Genomic DNA, 14,051 nt, shown 5'->3' with positions numbered 1-14,051 from the left:
AAGATGCGCACTGTTCAGCCACCACAGAAGAGACACCCTGGTTCGTGGAGACAGGGTTATTAAACGATGCATCTGAAGATGCGATCCGGACCACTTGTCCAACAGGTTCCACTGAAAGATTCTGGCATGGAACCTGCCGAATGGAATTGCTTCGTAGGAAGCTACCATTTTTCCCAGGACTCGCGTGCAGTGATGCACCGATACCTGTTTTGGTTTTAGGAGGTCTCTGACTAGAGAAGACAACTCCCTGGCTTTCTCCTCCGGGAGAAACACTTTTTTCTGGGCCGTGTCCAGAATCATTCCCAGGAACATTAGACGTGTCGTGGGGACCAGCTGTGACTTTGGGATATTCAGAATCCAACCGTGCTGGCTCAGCACTTCCTGAGATAGTGCTACTCCCACTAACAACTGTTCCTTGGATCGTGCCTTTATTAGGAGATCGTCCAAGTATGGGATAATTAAAACTCCCTTTTTTCGAAGGAGTATCATCATTTCCGCCATAACCTTGGTAAATACCCTCGGTGCCGTGGAAAGTCCTAACGGCAGCGTCTGGAATTGGTAATGGCAATCCTGTACCACAAATCTGAGGTACTCCTGGTGAGAATTGTAAATGGGGACATGTAGGTAAGCATCCTTGATGTCCAGGGATACCATGTAATCCCCCTCGTCCAGGCTTGCAATAACCGCCCTGAGCGATTCCATCTTGAACTTGAATTTTTTTATGTATGTGTTCAAGGACTTCAAATTTAGAATGGGTCTCAACGAACCGTCCGGTTTCGGTACCACAAATAGTGTGGAATAGTAACCCCGGCCTTGTTGGAGTAGGGGTACCTTGATTATCACCTGCTGGGAATACAGCTTGTGAATTGCCGCTAGCACTGCCTCCCTGTCTGAGGGAGCAATCGGCAAGGCGGATTTTAGGAAACGGCGGGGTGGAATCGCCTCGAATTCCAGCCTGTATCCTTGAGATACTATTTGAAGGATCCAGGGATCCACCTGTGAGCGAACCCACTGATCGCTGAAATTCCTGAGGCGGGCCCCCACCGTACCCGGCTCCGCTTGTGAAGCCCCACCGTCATGCGGCGGACTTGGAAGAGGAAGCGGGGGAGGACTTTTGTTCCTGGGAACCTGCTGTTTGTTGCAGCCTTTTTCCCCTGCCTCTGCCTCTTGACAGAAAAGACCCTCCTTTTCCCCGCTTATTTTTCTGGGATCGAAAGGACTGAACCTGATAAAATGGCGCCTTCTTAGGCTGCGAGGGGACATGGGGTAAAAATGCTGACTTCCCAGACGTTGCTGTGGAAACTAGGTCGGAGAGACCATCCCCAAATAATTCCTCCCCTTTATAAGGCAAAACTTCCATGTGCCTTTTGGAATCTGCATCTCCAGTCCACTGGCGAGTCCATAAACATCTCCTAGCAGAGATAGATAGTGCACTTACTTTAGATGCCAGCCGGCAGATTTCCCTCTGTGCATCTCTCATGTATAAGACTGAGTCTTTTATATGGTCAATTGTTAACAGGATCGTGTCTCTGTCTAGTGTGTCAATATTTTCTGACAGGTTATCTGACCACGCAGCGGCAGCACTGCACATCCAAGCTGACGCAATAGCTGGTCTGAGTATAATGCCTGAGTGTGTATATACAGACTTCAGGATCGCCTCCTGCCTTCTATCAGCAGGTTCCTTAAGGGCGGCCGTATCCTGGGACGGTAGTGCCACCTTTTTAGACAAACGTGTGAGCGCTTTATCCACCCTAGGAGGTGTTTCCCAACGTAACCTATCCTCTGGCGGGAAAGGGAACGCCATTAGTAACTTCTTAGGAATCACCAATTTCTTATCAGGGGAAGCCCACGCTTCTTCACACACTTCATTTAATTCATCTGACGGGGGAAAAACTACAGGTAGTTTTTTCTCCCCAAACATAATACCCTTTTTTGTGGTACCTGGATGTAAATCAGAAATATTTAACACCTCTTTCATTGCCTCAATCATGCAGCGAATGGCCTTAACGGGCATTAAATTTGACTCATCGTCGTCGACACTGGCGTCAGTATCCGTGTCGACATCTACTTGTGCCACCTGAGATAACGGGCGTTTTAGAGCCCCTGATGACTTCTGAGACCCTTGGACCGGCACGAGCTGAAGACTCGGCTGTCCCACAGTCGGCATGTCGTCAAATTTTTTATGTAAGGAGTCTATACGTGCACTCATTTCCTGCCATAATACCATCCACTCAAATGTCTGCCCCGCAGGGGGTGACATCTCTGCTAAAGGCATCTGCTCTCCCTCCACATCATTATCCTCCTCAAACATGTCGACACAGCCGTACCGACACACTCCACACACACAGGGAATGCTCAAATAGAGGACAGGACCCACAAAAGTCCTTTGGGGGGACAGAGTAAGAGTATGCCAGCACACACCAGAGCGCTATATATATACAGGGACTAACTGAGTTATGTCCCTAATAGCTGCTTATACTGTATACAATGCCAATTTAGTGCCCCCCCTCTCTTTTTCCCTCTTACTGTATTGTAGAAATGCAGGGAAGAGCCAGGGAGCTTCCTTCCAGCCGAGCTGTGAGGGAAAAATGGCGCCAGTGTGCTGAGGAGATAGGCTCCGCCCCTTTTTCGCGGCCTATTCTCCCGCTTATTTTGGGATTCTGGCAGGGGTATTTACCTCATATATAGCCCCAGGGGCTATATATTGAGGTATTTTAGCCAGCCAAGGTGTTTTTATTGCTGCCTCAGAGCGCCCCCCCCCCAGCGCTCTGCACCCTCAGTGACCGGAGTGTGAAGTGTGTATGAGGAGCAATGGCGCACAGCTGCAGTGCTGTGCGCTACCTTGGTGAAGACAGGACGTCTTCATGCCGCCGATTTTCCGGACCATCTTCCTGCTTCTGGCTCTGTAAGGGGGACGGCGGCGCGGCTCCGGGACCGAACATCAAGGCTGGGCCTGCGGTCGATCCCTCTGGAGCTAATGGTGTCCAGTAGCCTAAGAAGCCCAATCCGGCTGCAAGCAGGCGAGTTCGCTTCTTCTCCCCTTAGTCCCTCGCTGCAGTGAGCCTGTTGCCAGCAGGTCTCACTGAAAAAAACAAATTCTAAGACTATAACTTTCTAAGAGCTCAGGAGAGCCCCTAGTGTGCATCCAACCTCGGCCGGGCACGAAATCTAACTGAGGCTTGGAGGAGGGTCATAGTGGGAGGAGCCAGTGCACACCAGGTAGTCTAAGATCTTTCTAGAGTGCCCAGCCTCCTTCGGAGCCCGCTATTCCCCATGGTCCTTACGGAGTTCCCAGCATCCACTAGGACGTTAGAGAAAAAACCACGGGTAGGTGGTATACAATTATGGATGGACTGCCGAGTGCCGACACAGAGGTAGCTACAGCCGTGGACTACCGTACTGTACTGTGTCTGCTGCTAATATAGACTGGATGATAATGAGATGTAGTATGTATGTATAAAGAAGAAAGAAAAAAAAACCACGGGTAGGTGGTATACAATTATGGACGGACTGCCGAGTGCCGACACACAGGTATCTACAGCCGTGGACTACCGTACTGTACTGTGTCTGCTGCTAATATAGACTGGTTGATAAGGAGATGTAGTATGTATGTATAAAGAAGAAAGAAAAAAAAACCACGGGTAGGTGGTATACAATTATGGATGGACTGCCTAGTGCCGACACAGAGGTAGCTACAGCCGTGGACTACCGTACTGTACTGTGTCTGCTGCTAATATAGACTGGATGATAATGAGATGTAGTATGTATAAAGAAGAAAGAAAAAAAAAACCACGGGTAGGTGGTATACAATTATGGATGGACTGCCGAGTGCCGACACAGAGGTAGCTACAGCCGTGGACTACCGTACTGTACTGTGTCTGCTGCTAATATAGACTGGATGATAATGAGATGTAGTATGTATAAAGAAGAAAGAAAAAAAAAAACCACGGGTAGGTGGTATACAATTATGGATGGACTGCCGAGTGCCGACACAGAGGTAGCTACAGCCGTGAACTACCGTACTGTGTCTGCTGCGACTGGATGATAAATAATGATATAAAAAATATATATATATCACTACTGCAGCCGGACAGGTATATATTATATAATGACGGACCTGCTGGACACTGTCTGTCAGCAGAATTAGTTTTTTATAGAATAAAAAAAAAAACACCACACAAGTCACATGACGAGTGTTTAACTTTTTCAGGCAATCACAATATAGTATACTATACTGGTGGTCAGTGTGGTCAGGTCACTGGTCAGTCACACTGGCAGTGGCACTCCTGCCTGCAGCAAAAGTGTGCACTGTTTAATTTTAATAATATGTATGTACTCCTGGCTCCTGCTATAACCTATAACTGCTCCCCAGTCTCCCCCACAATTAAGCTGTGTGAGCACAGTCAGATATTATACATAGATGATGCAGCACACTGGGCTGAGCACAGATATGGTATGTGACTGAGTCACTGTGTATCGTTTTTTTCAGGCAGAGAACGGATTATATTAAATAAAACTGCACTGGTGGTCACTGGTCAGTGGTCAGTCACTAGTAAACTCTGCACTCTCTAGTACTCCTAAGCTCCAGTAAATCAAGTGTCTCTGTCTCAATCTCACTCTCTCTCTTCTAATCTAAATGGAGAGGACGCCAGCCACGTCCTCTCCCTATCAATCTCAATGCACGTGTGAAAATGGCGGCGACGCGCGGCTCCTTATATAGAATCCGAGTCTCGCGAGAATCCGACAGCGTCATGATGACGTTCGGGCGCTCTCGGGTTAACCGAGCAAGGCGGGAAGATCCGAGTCGCTCGGACCCGTGTAAAAAAACATGAAGATCGGGCGGGTTCGGATTCAGAGGAACCGAACCCGCTCATCTCTAGTTACCAGCCCGTCAAAATGATGGATCATCATAACAGTAATGTCAGCGCCAGTGGCTGTGCACGTCCGAACGGAGCAGCACATGAATGGCTCCATCGGGCTCCATCTAGTGGCCTCCGGCGTGCAAAACACTTGACTTCCCCACAGAGCGGTGAGGGGCTGCATCAGCATTTTATTATATAGGATGTGTGTCCAGCATAGTGCCTAAACAGAAATACAAGATTTGCCTGTTTTTAAAATAAATGAACAAATGATTATTAGGGAGATGCTTGATAGGTGAAAAAGGGGAAAGTTAACATAAAACATAAATTGTTAACCATGTTCAAAGGTCTGCTGGTCATGTGGTGAGGTCTTAAGGTGCGTGCAAACTAGAAGATATTTTAAGCGATATGGACGATTCTGATGCATCGGAAACAACATACCGTTTAAAATCATCCAGTGTGTATGCACTATGTGATGCCTGCTCTCGCGCATCTGCAGCGGCATCTTCCGTCGGACTGCATTCAGGTACAACGGGTAACATTGCCAGCGAGGGCCATGCTGCTGAATGCAGCAAGGCCCCCACTGACACCTCTCCATTGAAGTGTATGCACTTGTCCATGTCGGCATCACTACCGGGTCCATCGCCACCAATATCGCTCTGGGTGCATACCCTGCCTTAAGGGCATGTGGTGAGCTCTGATGGCCATGTTTGGAGCATAAGGGGAGAAGGAGTGAGGGAAAATTAAGGGAATATGGGGAGATGATCATTGTGTATACTTGCAGAATGCATCTCCATTACATTTCCAAGCCCAACGTTAAGTTTACTACCACTTTGTTTTGTTACAGTAAGTACCACATTATCATACCTTCCTACTGTCCCGAATTTCGCTGGACAGTTCCGTTTTTTTGGGACTGTCCCGCTGCCCCACCGGTGGGCCGCAGTGTCCTGCGGTGGGGGAGGGGAGGGGAGGGGGGGGGGGGGCAGTTGGGAGGCTCTGTCACTTGCTGCTCTGCTGTGCACCAGTGTGGAGGGAATTCACATTAGCATGATAGCCACAAGTAACTTCAAAATGGTCAGGCAAAGACTTTCGTGTCTAGTTACATTGCTAATTTTCCCAGTGCACCTCCTTGTATGATTGGCTACTGTAATATACAGAGATGTGGTGGCACATATTCTTTTTAGGACATTAGATGCTTCCTGAATTTTGTGTCTTTGGGCCTAAAGATCGCAGCTGCAAATTTGTTAGCAGCTGCGCAAAACCAAGTGCACTGCAGGGGGGGGGGGGGGCAGATACAATGTGCGAGTTAGATTTGGGTGGGGTATGTTTAATCTGAAATCTAAGTTGCAGTGTAAAACTAAAGCAACCTAACTCTCTCTGCAAATGTTATATCTGCCCCACCTGCAGTTCACATAGGGGGTCATTCCGAGTTGATCGCTCACTAGCAGTTTTTAGCAGCCGTGCAAACACATTGTCGCCGCCCACTGGGGAGTGTATTTTCGCTTTGCAGAAGTGCGAACGCCTGTGCAGCAGAGCGCCTGCAAAATCTTTTTGTGCAAAACAAGAACAGCCCTGTAGTTACTCTTCGTGTGCGTTGATTCTAACGACGGAGGGACAGCTTTTGACGTCACACACCCGCCCAGCCATGCCTGCGATTTTTCTGCCACGCCTGCGTTTTTCTAAGCACTCCCTGAAAACGGTCAGTTTACACCCAGAAACGCCCACTTCATGTCAATCTTCCTGCATTCAGCCGTACGACAGGAATGTTCGTTAGACTCTGTGCAAACCCACGATGCTCATTGTACCTATACGACGCGCCTGCGCATTGCGGTGCATACGCATGCACAGAAATGCAAAGTTCTAGCCTGATCGCTGCGCTGCGAACAACAGCAGCTAGCGATCAACTCGGATGACCCCCATAGTTTTGCCAAACTGCTAACAAATTTCCTGCTGTGATCAGATCTGAATTACCCCCTTAATTCAGTGCTAGTGTACAAAGGGCATGAATCAAAGATACCTGCAAATTTGTATGCAGTAACTATGCAAAAATATTCCAATGGCGCAGCCTCTTGGATTTGTATTGAGACACCTACCGCAGAGCAGACGATTATCGAAGTTCTAAGTAGCCCTATACTTGTGCAGCATGTCCGCAGGGAGTACGAGTCATTGCAGCTGTGTATAGGATCACAGTCGCAGCTTTAAACGCTCCCCCAAAACGGTCACAACACGCCTGCAATTTTTTCCACCACTCCCCATTACCTTCTCCAAACAGTCCCTGGCTATCAATCCCTTAGCAGATAAATCCTGTCTGCGACCGCCATCACAATAACATTGCGGCACATGGCAAGTGCGACTTAGATGCAGGCGCAGATTGCTGATAATCAACTGAAAAAATCAGGTTTGCGTAATCTTGGAATCAGGCCCCATGTCACTAATACCCCTTTCAGACCGCCACCTATGAACATGGGTTATGGGCACATGAGCGCGCATAACCAGTGTTCAGGTGTGGCCTGAAAGGTGCAAGGGTTGAAATACAGGATCGAGTGACCCGGTATTTCAACCCTGGTCGTGAGCAGGGTTGAACACATCTTCAACCCGGCTCACTGTGTGGGGTGAACGGGAGCCGTTTACCGTTCACTCTCTGTGTACGGGCGGCGCTTGGAGTTCATGTAGCCCCCGCCACGTCACCACTGACATCACCAACCTGGCAATATGCCGAGTTGCAGTCACCAGTAGTGGGGCGTCTGAGGCAGGTCGCACACTGGGAGCCCCCAAGTCAGGCTCCAGTGTGCAACCCACCTCAGGCAGTCTGAAAGGGGTATGATAGTGTACTAAGGGCCTGGTTCAAGCTTGTAAGGAATTGCACAGTCGCAAGGAAGTTCTAATGCAGCAGGAGACCTACATCTAGGACGCAGGTCCGAATAGCCATCTCAACCATCGGTTTTAGGTACAGGCCAGCCCACTAGGTAGCCATTGGATCTTAACACTTGGGTCCATGAAGTCTGCTCCCAACTACGATGACCCAGAACTCGTCATGCCCCCCTTTTCAAGAAGTGTGCTGGACGCCGCCCCTGCTCCAACCCCCAAATACCACAGCATGTAAATCATGATGCAGTTGACAGGGGACTGCAAGCGACATAGAAGACCTGTTCTGTGCTTGTGCAGAACAGGTCTTGCACCTGCGCAGACCCCAAATATCATATTTGTACCATTGGGTTTGCATTCTAATACGATTTAGGCTCTAAATGCGTAGGATTTGTATTTTTGGTTGTAAAGGAATTCATATAAAGTATCAAATTAACATATTGATGCATGACACAAGTCCCTCTGGCTTTTGCCTGTTTACCCAGAGTACTTATTCCTAAAATTTACATCTTAATGTATTAATAGTATACTAAGGGGCTAATTCAGGTTGGATCGCGATTTTTGTGTTCGCCCTGTAGGCGCATGCGCATTGCCCGTCCTGAGCCTGTGCATGCATTTACTGCGGGTGACCCACAGTAATTACAAATGCTTCTGTCTGACAGGCAGCGGCGTTCGCGGTCAGAAACGCTCTGTTTCCAAGGCGGAGATGGGGCGTTGCAGGGTTGGCGGCAGGGAAACGGAGGCGTGGTGGCGTGAACGGGGGGGGGGGTGGCTTGGGATCACGCAGCTGCTCCGGTCAAAAAGATTGCGGTGGGCCTCCTGTGCCGGCAGGAGGCTTTTCTACTTTCTGCAAATGTGCACTAATTGCAGTGTGATCGCAAACAGTACGCGTTTGAAGATGGGCAGGCGGCAGTTACCATACTGGGTGGCTTTGCCCTGCGATGGGCGGCCCCCAGCATGTGAGGCAAAGGATTGCAAATTCTGCAAAAAAGCAGAATTTGCAATTCTTACTGAATAGGGTCCTCAGTGCTTAGAATTTGTATTTTTTTGTAGCTAAGGAATTGGTATAAAGTGGCAGACAGACAGTGATAAAGTAGCAGATGCACAGACAGACTCTGTAACCGCAGAGCATCGGACCGCTCGATTCACACGTTATTGGTGGCGCTTGGCTAATGCATGTGAACTGCAGACTCTTCCTGTTTTGGAAGCCGAAAGTCTGAAGCTCACATGATTGAGCAGATCTGTGTGTTTTTTTTCACAGCACAAAGGAACCAAAAGCAGCAAAATCTGAGAAACAAGCAAAATGACATATAGGGTATATTTACTAATGTTCAGTTTTGGATGATTTTGCATTCAATTGGCATGTGGAGATTTACTAAAGGTAAAATCAAATATAAAACCAAATCCCACTCAAGATTGAATATCGGCAAAACATTGATGTATTTCCATAGATGAATATAGGATCTCCTGATTTACTAACATTCGACTTGAAAATGGAACACAAATCTAACACAAAATTGAACTTCAAAACCCCAAAATAATAGACTAATAACAGACAGACGATATGGGCTTCTAAACAACATTCTATTACTTAAACCTTCATTATGATGCCTATACAAGTAGAGATGACGGACGCTATGCCAATGTTTTTGCAATTATGTGCATGCGCCAAAGTCTAATAGTGATGCCACTTGCAGCGTTCACCTCTACGCAGAGTGATTTGGAGTCAGGCACTGTTTGTGGGAGTTGATGGGGTAGTGCTGGCAAAAACGCAGACATGTTGCGGTCATTTTTGGGTCGTGTTGCCGGGTGCGCCTGCGAATCCATACTCAAGCAGTGTGCCTCTGGCATCTCTGCTCATGATGCCATGCTGCACGTTTGTTGATTTAATCGAGTTGCAGATTATTGAAGGATGTGCATGTGCACCAGGAATGTGTACACAGTTGCTGTGCCTGTGCGATTGCTCTAATGGGCGTCTCTGTACTTTCCCAGGCTGCTGGGTTTTTAAAATAATTTTGCACATCCTCAACGTGTACAATCGCAGGTGCATTCGCCATAGTGTCTATCCATGAATCAGTCCAGATAATAACACTGTAAAGACTCAGAGTGTTATTCATGTTTGCATGCTAATGCATTAGCAAGTGCGATTTTATAGGCTACAGAATTTCGAGTGTTAGCAAGTGCTGCTCCTGCTGCCCAGAAATTAAGAGAAACACCCACCGGAGCCATCGGAAACTCAATCGCACTTGCAAACATAATTGCAGACTACATGCAAAAAATGAGTAACACTGGAGCTAAGGTCGGTCTATTGCTACGCAGACTGAACACAGAAGTAGCGACTCAAACACCATGGGGGTAATTCAGAGTTGAAGCAGTTGGGCAAAACCATGTGCAAAAAATACGCACCTAAATCCAGTGTAGATTGGTCCTCTTCTTTCCATGTAGGCATCCGGGGGTTAAAAAAAAAAAAAACAGAGTAACCCAAACCAAGCAGATGTAAGCCAATCCATGGGTACAGGGGCGTTTTAACAGGGAAGGGGCCCCGTGTGCAGACTACTGGTGGGTCCCCTACTCTCCACGGTGCAGTAACCTCTGTCATTGTGCCGGAGTCTACTGCACATGCGCAAGTCTCCAGAAACATGGCGCCGCCATGTTCCAGTGACTAATTACTAATGCGCATGCCATTCTGGCTGCGCTTTTGGCTTTTATTTTTGCGACGGCTGCCACAGCTGCGGCTCTCGATGCGGCACTCCGAAAAGGTATTTTTTGAACCATGACCGGCTCAAAGAGCTTGGGCTGGTTATGTTCAGGAGGGGAGGACCTTGCACTATTTATTTCTTTATTTTTTAACCCTTTAGTTCACATTTACACAGAGAAGACCTGCACGGATCTCACTGATGGGCTTCATTGCTCCATGTGCGGCAGTTTCCCCGCAAAAAATTGCTTGACATCGGCAAACACGAATTAGAGAAACACGGGAGTGTAGTAAATTACTGTATATGTTTATATTATACCCTCCGTACCCACACAGTGACCATCACATGCACACCCACATACCCATTATACTCTATATCCTCCATATCCCCCACAGTGCCCATCATACACTTTGCCCATACTTCCACAGTGTCCATTATAAACACACCCATTACTTCCACAGTGGGCATCAAACACCCTCCCACACATACCCACACATTAGCCATTATATACCCTCCATACAGACACAGTGACCACCACATTCACACCTACATACCCACACAGTGCGCATTATAAACCCTCCATACCACTACAGTGCCCATTATAAACTCTGCCCATAACCCCACAGTGCCCATTATACACACACCCCCAATACCCCCACAGTGAACAACCCCCCACATACCCACACAGTGCCCATTATATGCACACCCCCAAATCCACAGTGCCATTCATATGCACAACCCCATACCCACAGATTGCCCATCATATGCACACCCCCATACCCCCACAGTGCCTATTATATACCCTCCATACCCCCACAGTGCCCATTATATACCCTCCATACCCCCACAGTGCCCATTATATACCCTCCATACCCCCACAGTGCCCATCATATGCACACCCCCAAACCCACACAGGGCCCATTATATACCCTCCATACCCCCACAGTGCCAATTATATAAACACACATCCAATACCCCCACAGTGAACAACACACCCCACATACCCACACAGTGCCCATTATATACCCTCCATGCCCACACAGTGCCCATCATATGCACACACCCATACCCACACAGTGCCCATTATTAACACCCCTCATACCAACACAGTGACCAGCATATACGCACACCTCAGGGATCGTGTTATACTGGGGGGGCTTCAACAAAGACACAGAAGAACTGATTTTAAAAGGTAATAGGGGAGTGGGAAGCACCGTATCCTGGGCACTGATGAGGAATGAAGGGGTTGTTGGGAGATTTCTTGAAATAAATTGGAAGTGTTTCTGCTTGGTCATACAGGTCAAGTGATGCTTTTGGTAGCCCTCTAGACCTGTCATAAAGTTAGGGAAGGCTACTGTGGGAAAATAAGAGGCTTGGTACCTGCATGTCTGGTGATGTTAAGGTATCTGTCTCTTGACCCCTGGTCTGACAATATTAGGATGTGTGGTTTGGTAACAGAGTCTGGGATATCCCCTCCCTACACCTACAGTACCACCTGCCTCTAACCCCATCCTTGCCCCCCAATACAGCCATAACTGCTATCTGCCCTCACTGCCCCAACTGCCACATGCCTTTGCCGCCCTCTACCTTCTCCCAGCACTGACTAAGCTACCACCTGACACACACCCCTGCAGCGTCCCAACTGTTGCCTGCCTTTACCCCCTCTCTGCCCCTAGCACTACCTGTTGGCTATATGAGATCAAGGCAATGTATTTACAAGCACTGTAAGTGCGGAAAATAAGAATGTATCTTGGTGTATGTGTAGAGCATGTGGGGTGGGTCTAATGCTATGTAGGGAGGCATACGGGGAACACAAAAGCATTGTGATGGGACCCAAAAACAGTGAAGTCGGACCCCAATTATTAAAGTGAGGGGTCCCCTGGACCCACATATTTTCCCGCTTAGCAGGATCACTGATTATCATTGTATGTCATAGTTGCCTACCTTTTTATTCTCCTCTCCGGGAGAAGGCCGGAGAGGAGACGCAGCAGGCTTCTTCGGGGTGCGGGATCGAACTGTTATATCATTTTGCCCCGCCCCACGACAGGAAAATGCCCGCGATTTGCGGGTCCGTTGGTAGGAGGCGGGGCTAAATGACACAATTAGCACCGCCCCTTCTCAGAGCCGCCGAGAATGCATTAATTTTATCCTTGTACTGCCCGCATCACTAGGAAGCGGGCGGATATCAGCGGGATGCAGGATAGTCACCTACCCTTCTGGGGCTGCGGGGGACTACCGGAAAAATCAGGAGCCTCCCGCAGCATCCGGGGGAGTAGGCAAGTATGTTGTGTATTTGCACCAGACTTTAGTCACCTGCAAATTCTAATGATTGGACCAGTAAAAATACTGTACGTCATTTGCATACATTCGCAGATATATGAACAGCCAGCACTGTACTTGATAAACAGAATAATTTATTAAATATACTAAATACCTAGACACATGGGGCCTATTCAATTTTTTTTTTTATTTGCAGCCGCCACTGGATGGCGCCCAACGGCAGCAATTCAATTGTTCTGCCGCTCCAGCGCCCAGTTGCCACAGAGGAAACTTTTTTTCTTGCAGCCTCCTGAGTTGCGAGAAAAAAAAAAATGTGTGCAAACTCTGCACTTTCATTTGGACGCCCAAAGAAGGAGTTTAGATAGGTTAAGCCATTTTAAGCGGCTAAACCAGGTCTGTTTGGACGCAACATGTGCGATATGTATGTGCGCTCAAACAACAATGAAATAGTGAATCTAGTCTAAACTGGACTGTTTAGACGCCCAAAACAATTAAATCGTCCCTAATGCAAATTGTTTATATACAAAATGAAAATCTAAGAAAACTGTTGCGACTTTGTATATGATGGACATAGCTGTTTTTTTAGTGAATTGATGCCATGCCTGAGATTTGGGAGCCAATTTCACCCATCAGCCACAGAGGAGGTGTCCATTTTTGTGGGTATATTTACGAATATTCGTGTTTTAGCCATTTTTAAGGGTGTTTGATCTCGAATGGTATCGGGTGCATTTTACTGCAACTTTTTGAATCCTGATACGGTCATTTACTAAGCTGCCGAGTTTTCCACATTCGTATTTTCCGATGTCGATGTGATTCGTAATGTCAGGCAGTGTTTTACGGGAGTGATTAGTAAAACACTGCCTGACAAAACACAAGGAATCCCGGCCGGATCTGTGAGATCCGTGCAGGGCTTCATTGTGTGCATTGTGAGCAGTGCAGAATGGGTTAAAAAAAGAAAAATTTGCGTGGGGTCCCCCCTCCTAAGCATAACCAGCCTCGAGCTCTTTGAGCCGGTCCTGGTTGTAAAAACACAGGGGAAAAATTGACATGGGTTCCCCTATATTTTAACAACCAGCACCTGGCTCTGCGCCTGGTCCTGGTGTAAAAAATACGGGGGACAAAAGACGTAGGGGTCCCCCGTATTTTTAACACCAGCACCGGGCTCCTCTAGTCAAAGAGATAATGCCACAGCCGGGGGACACTCTTATATTGGTCCCTGCAGCCCTGGCATTAAATCACCAACTAGTCACCCCTGGCCGGGGTACCCTGGAGGAGTGGGGACCCCTTAAATCAAGGGGTCCCCCCCTCCAGCCACCCAAGGACCAGGGGTGAAGCCCGAGGCTGTCCCCCC

At 48.0% G+C, this 14,051-nt stretch overlaps 1 protein-coding gene across 6 annotated transcripts in view; it reads right to left on the bottom strand.

Annotated features, from left to right (window-relative positions):
- Positions 1-14,051, bottom strand: part of RASGRP2 (RAS guanyl releasing protein 2) — a 432,595-nt gene that overhangs the window by 367,239 nt on the left and 51,305 nt on the right. For 2 of the 6 annotated variants that reach the window (XM_063945211.1, XM_063945212.1), the window contains exon 1: positions 12,365-12,481. The exons of 2 other annotated variants lie outside the window; for them this stretch is intronic. The gene's annotated coding sequence lies outside the window, so the exon portion shown is untranslated. Of the gene's footprint in view, positions 1-11,800; positions 11,930-12,364; positions 12,482-14,051 lie in introns of those variants that run through there. 2 more of the 6 variants (XM_063945213.1, XM_063945214.1) reach the window with 1 other exon arrangement.

The sequence above is a fragment of the Pseudophryne corroboree genome, chromosome 11, assembly GCF_028390025.1.
Source record: "Pseudophryne corroboree isolate aPseCor3 chromosome 11, aPseCor3.hap2, whole genome shotgun sequence".
Lineage (NCBI taxonomy): Eukaryota > Metazoa > Chordata > Amphibia > Anura > Myobatrachidae > Pseudophryne > Pseudophryne corroboree.
The sequence above is the reverse complement of the archived record's forward strand: the minus strand, read 5'-3'. Positions and strand labels throughout refer to the sequence as shown.